The sequence below is a fragment of the Podarcis melisellensis genome (assembly GCF_964234715.1).
Source record: "Podarcis melisellensis genome assembly, chromosome: 6".
Taxonomy (NCBI): domain Eukaryota; kingdom Metazoa; phylum Chordata; class Lepidosauria; order Squamata; family Lacertidae; genus Podarcis; species Podarcis melisellensis.
In genome coordinates, this window is record NC_138538.1 from 88,853,973 (window position 1) to 88,860,262 (window position 6,290).

Sequence of the window (6,290 nt, forward strand, 5' to 3'; positions counted from 1 at the left end):
GGGCATGTTTAGCCTGGAGAAGAGGAGGTTAAGGGGTGATATGATAGCCATGTTCAAATATATAAAAGGATGTCCCATAGAGGAGGGAGAAAGGTTGTTTTCTGCTGCTCCAGAGAAGTGGACACGGAGCAATGGATCCAAACTACAAGAAAGAAGATTCCACCTAAACATTAGGAAGAACTTCCTGACAGTAAGAGCTGTTCGACAGTGGAATTTGCTGCCAAGGAGTGTGGTGGAGTCTCCTTCTTTGGAGGTCTTTAAGCAGAGGCTTGACAACCATATGTCAGGAGTGCTCTGATGGTGTTTCCTGCTTGGCAGGGGGTTGGACTCGATGGCCCTTGTGGTCTCTTCCAACTCTATGATTCTATGATTCTATTCTATTCTATTCTATGATTCTTTATTTATTTTTTAAGAGGGAATAAAGGGGATTTACCAGGAACAAATCCGATCTGGACAAGCCACACTGGATTGCGTAACTCAAGAGATTCAAACGAATCTACTGTAGGATGTGAAACACAAGAGCAGTCAAGTACAACATTTCTAAAGCGAACATGTTTACACATGGGGAGAAAGGTTTGTCCAGCCAGCGGGTAAACTTCCTGTTTCCTTCTGGGCTGGGACAGACTTCCTCTGCATGGGCCTAGAGGTGGGCGTGGCCTCACCTGTGCAGGTAAATGATAAAAGCGCAGGGCAGGGCAGCCATCTCTCTCTCTTTCACCACAGATCAGAACGTGAGTAAACTCTTTTTATACTTTTGTAAAAGACGGTGTCGTCTCTTATATTTTATGAGGGAATAAGGGGAAATTATCAGAACAGTTATTATAGAGGCTTTAGTGAGCCTGAGCAAACGCATCCGTTGCAAAGTTTAAAATAGGGGAATGTTACTCTGCTGAAATTGTGGAACTTGTTAACACAAGTTGGATAAGGATATAATCAGACAATATATCCTCTCCTGCATCCCTGAACATTCCCACATCTACCAACTAGCTTCCTGCAATATACAGGGGAATGTCCTCTCCTCTCTTACTGTCCTCAACATTCCCACAATGAGCAGTGCTGCACTGGCTAGTGCTCCCCACCTTTGACATCACACATGGCACTTGCACATGGAGCAATGTTTCCTAGAGAGGTCAGGTTCAATTCCTGACATTTCTAGGAAGGTTTCCTCTCTGTGCAGGTGTCCAGAAGCAGTGGCAAGCTGGCCTAGGCAACGGCAAAGGGGCAGCTGGTCAATGCAGCCCCATTCGCGTGTTCGAGGCAAGTTTCTTCCGAGAAGGAGGCTATTGCCTCAACTCTTTTACACCCCACCTTCGCGCATAGCTGAGCTACCAAGAATGATGGATCAGCATTTGCAAGAAACAAGAAGGGGAGTAGCACAGGAGCCAGCCTTTCTTCGCGCATGTACGTCAATGTTTTCACCGCTTAGATTTTGATAGGGAATTTTGTTCCGGCTCCAAGAGTTGTTGTCAGCAAGCTGCATGTAAGCAGATAATAAAAATAGGCTTGTCAAAACAAAACGTTTATCGTATTAAAGAAGGTGTCAAGTGTATTTTAGAGGAGATCTGCAAATGTGTGTATGCGCACACCCACTTGGCTCCTGTTGAGAAGAGCTTTGCTACAGGCTTGCTGTGGTTCCCACAAAGATGTCTGCCTAAGGACTCAGAAGCCCCTTTTCAACTTGGGAGGCATAACATTGCCTTCAGTTCTGAAGGCCTTGAGAAAACCAGGAGTTTAGTCAGGTATGAGAGGCTTATTTAGCTGACAAGGCATCTCCACCCCAGTGACAAAGTGTCAAAGTTTTTTTAACAAAAGATTCGGAGAGGATAATCACCACCCATTTGTTTATTTAATTTACTAAAGCATTGGCTAATACTATAAGAAGGACATGGGATTGTATGCCAGCAGCTAAATCCAGTAGAATAAATCCTCTGAAAACATACGGCTCAAGAACTTAACTTTTAGGGATGGCAAACCTGAAGAAACTTATTTTTCAGCCCCACCCACTTGTGATAAAGCAAAAACATTTTGGGAACTGATCTACAATGAGTTAAAACAGATGTTTAGATATACCTTCCCCAAAAATCCAGAAGCGTTTTTGCTGGGTTTGACGGAAGAGGAAATTGCAAAGGTAGACCAAAGATTATTTATGTACGCCATGATGGCGGCAAGAACTTTATTAGCCCAAAGGTGGAAATTGCAGGAATTACCAACGATTGAGGAGTGGCATACGAAGATGATGGACGATGCGGAACTAGCCAAGCTGACCGGTAGAATACGGAACCAAGATGACCAAAAATTTCAAAGGGACTAGAGGAAATTTATCTGGCATATGAATAATTACTGTAAAAATGCGAAGACACTAGCGGGATTGAAATAAATCCTGCAACAAAAAAAACTTAAAACTTTAAAGTCCCAAGAGACAGAGTTGATTACCTATAAGGATACAAAGGTCAGTGAAGTGAAGGACATGAGGCAAGAGTTGATAATACAGGTGGGCTGTGCACAGGTGGGCTGCATGCAAGCTGCTGGCCAGCTCTGTGGAGCCTCCTTTTATTGACACAAATATGCAAACCCAGGTAGATAGATTTTGGGCTGTGACCTTTACACATCTTCCAGTCCCGAGATCGTGGGGTGGTACAAGGTCATTTTGGCACCTGTTTCCACCGCGTCATTTTCCCCTTGCACAGTGTATGACGAAGGAGATAAAAGGTCTCAGAGACAAAGGTCACATACAGGACACCGCAGACTACTGAGACCGCAAAAGGTTAGACAGAGGGTACGATGTTCAGACAGCTGTGGCTTTGTCTGGGGGGGGATTGCCCCACACCCCAAGGTCACACGTGCAGGCAGACCGCAATCATCCCTACAGGTCAGAAGTCAAAAATTTAAAGTGTGATATAAAGACTTGAAAATAGAAAACCAGTTGAATGGAAGGAAGGAAGTCACAATTTTGGCAGAGCAAAGAGTATATTTGTTATTGGAATGTGGGAAATACTGTGTTAAAAAATAAATTAATAAAAATTATATACTACTACTACTAATAATAATAATTTTCAGCACCACCCTACACTATTGAAGGTCTTTCTTCCCTGTAGACTGTTCTGGGCTTTGTTTTTTCGGTTCACGGAAACAGATCTCCTGGAATAGCCTAATGCACATTTGAGGCTACAGAAGCCATAAACTCGGTGGTGCGATGTGCCAGAACGCATTGCCTTTATTTACTGGATGAAATCTACTTGTGATACAGAAAAGCTGGTAATTTCAATCCCTTCCCTGAAGCTATTGACAGAATAAATAATTTACTCATCAGTAGACCTCCTTGGCCTCCTTGAGGTCCCCTTCTCCGCGACCAACAAACGTCAGCTTGAACCTTCATTTGGATTGTTATAAGAATTCTAAGGTCTCAAATATAAAATAAATGTTCATAAATGTACAAGGCAAACACATACATAACTATATAATATACGTGTCTGAAATAGTACAGGAGAGCAGTCCTGAAGCCATTTTGTCTCTCCCAATGACCTCAAATATTCCTCTGCAGTAAGGGAGGCAAATGGTGAAAGCCTTCCCATACAGTGGTGCCCCGCAAGACGAACGCCTCGCAAGACGGAAAACCCGCTAGATGAAAGGGTTTTCCATTTTGGAGGCGCTTCGCAAAACGAATTTCCCTATGGGGTTGCTTCGCAAGACGAAAAAATCTTGCGCCCCCCCCACGGTTTCCCCCCCGCTTTTTTCGCCCTTTTCTTAAGCCGCTAAGCCGCTTATCAGCTGTTCTGCTGATAAGCCACTTAACAGCTGATCGCTGGAAGCCGCTTGACAGCTGTAGCGCTAATCCGCTAAGCTGTCAATGGGCTTGCTTCGCAAGACGAAAAAACCGCTAGACGAAGAGAATCGCGGAACGAATTCTTTTCGTCTAGCGAGGCACCACTGTAGTCTTTTTGCTTACAAATCCTGTCTTAAGGGTGTATTTGTGTATGAATAGGGTGAGCCTGCGAGCTGAATTCAGGAACTAAGGTATTGATTCATCACAAAAGAATGGCCAGGCTGCCAAGGTAAAGCATTCAGTGACTGTTATCAGGTATCCTGGCAAACTGCTGTAGACCCACCTCCTTCTGTGGTCTTGGGCTACAGGGTGGACAGTTTCAAAAGCCTATATAAGGGCTTGCACACCATTGTTCTGGGTTCTCTCCTTCCTCCTGAGTGTGGGGAGTGCGGACCCTGTTGCAACAGTTCCTTGAATAAAGATCAGGCTGACTAGCCACTTTGCTTCTCACTATACTCTGATTGGCCTCTGTTATTTTCTCCTACTGATAGGAGGACTCTTAAGGACTCTATACGGGCTCTTGAATACCCCATAAGGAAAAAGGAGCGTTTTTTCCCCTTATAACAAGATCATAAAGCAAACTCAATGCTCAAGCTGTTGTGTCATGATTCAGTGGCAAGCGGCTTGCAGTGATGTGGTTAGAGACTGCCGGGTCTTTAAGAAGTATGGTTTATTTCACACATACCGACCCAATATAGGGAGAAAGTTCCCCACAAAGTCTCACCCAAGCAATGAATAAGCTGCCTGAATTACCGTATTTTTCCGTGTATAAGATTTTTGGGAGACTCAAAATTAAGAAAATGGGGAGAGATTGCCCCTGTGTATACGGCAACCCCCCCTTTTAACATTATTTTTTAGTAAAAAAAACAACCCCAAACCCTAGTCTTATACATGGCAAAATACTTTATTTATTAAACAATTAACTCTGCATCCCTGAGTTGTCGATTAAAGTGAACTATCAAGCCCTGGAATACATTTTCATATATTTATGGGAAGCAGAAATGTAGTGATTTATTTTCCGAAATACACTCAAGGCTCTCCATGCAAGCAAATGTGCATAAATCAATAACTTTTTTTATTTTATTTTAAACCAACAATCATACTTTCATAAGAATGAATGACTCTGATATTTTTGTTTAAACATTTCTCAACAATGTTTGTCAGAAATGTTTAAACACCCAGTAACGCAGCCCCAAATTGTGAAGAAACATTGTGCCAGGTTTTCAGCCCATTGATTCAGCCCACGATTTTGCTTTAAACTGGTATGTCAGTTTAAACCAGGGGTCAGCAAACTTTTTCAGCAGGGGGCCTGTCCACTGTCCCTCAGACCTTGTGGGGGGCCGAACTATATTTTTAAAAAGAAGAATGAATTCCTATGCCCCACAAATAACCCAGAGATGCATTTATATAAAAGGATACATTCTGCTCATGTAAAAACACGATGATTCCCAGACCATCCACGGGCCGGATTGAGAAGGCAATTGGGCCGGATCCGGCCCCCGGGCCTTAGTTTGCCTACCCATTCTTTAAACTGTCTATAAAGGTAAAGGTAAAGGGACCCCTGACCATTAGGTCCAGTTGTGGCCGACTCTAGGGTTGCGGCGCTCATCTCGCTTTATTGGCTGAGGGAGCCGGCGTACGGCTTCTGGGTCATGTGGCCAGCATGACTAAGCTGCTTCTGGCGAACCAGAATAGCACACGGAAATGCTGTTTACCTTCCCGCTGGAGCGGTACCTATTTATCTACTTGCACTTTGACGTGCTTTTGAACTGCTAGGTTGGCATGAGCAGGGACTGAGCAACGGGAACTCACCCCGTCACGGGTATTCGAACCGCCGACCTTCTGATCAGCAAGTCCTAGGCTCTGTGGTTTAGCCCACAGCGCCACCCGCGTCCCTAAAAGTGTCTATAGATGTAAGCATAAATGGCTTGGACTTTCTCTACCCACACTTCCAGGTCTTATTCAAAGCACGTGTCAATGGTTCATGGATTTTGCTCTTATTTTTCTTCTCATGATTCCATGCCCTTCCTGTTTGCCCAGTTTGTGTTCTAAGGCCTTCAGGGAGCAGACATTACACATGTTTCCCCAATAGAGTGGCAGACTTCTCATCTTTCTACCCAAGCACATAAATCCTCACATAACCCTTCACGTCAGAGGGAGTCCAGGACAACAGAGAAGGAACCTACTTGTTCACAGTCTTGATATGGCTTAGGCAACACTCTTACAGTGCAGGTTTTTAATGTTTCTGGGATTTGCCCCTTGTTTTGTACGTCTTAAAAAAGCTTTAGAAGAAAAGGAGCCAGTTGTTCAGAAAAGGTCTTATAAAGAATGACAGGCTGTTTATGAAGTTTCATTCTGTTTATTCCAGCTTGGATGTCTTCTGATGAAAAGGGTCTAACCATATATTTTTGGTGGTCTGGTGTTAATTTTGGAAGAGTGAGGTTATTTAAATAGTGCTGTACTTCCA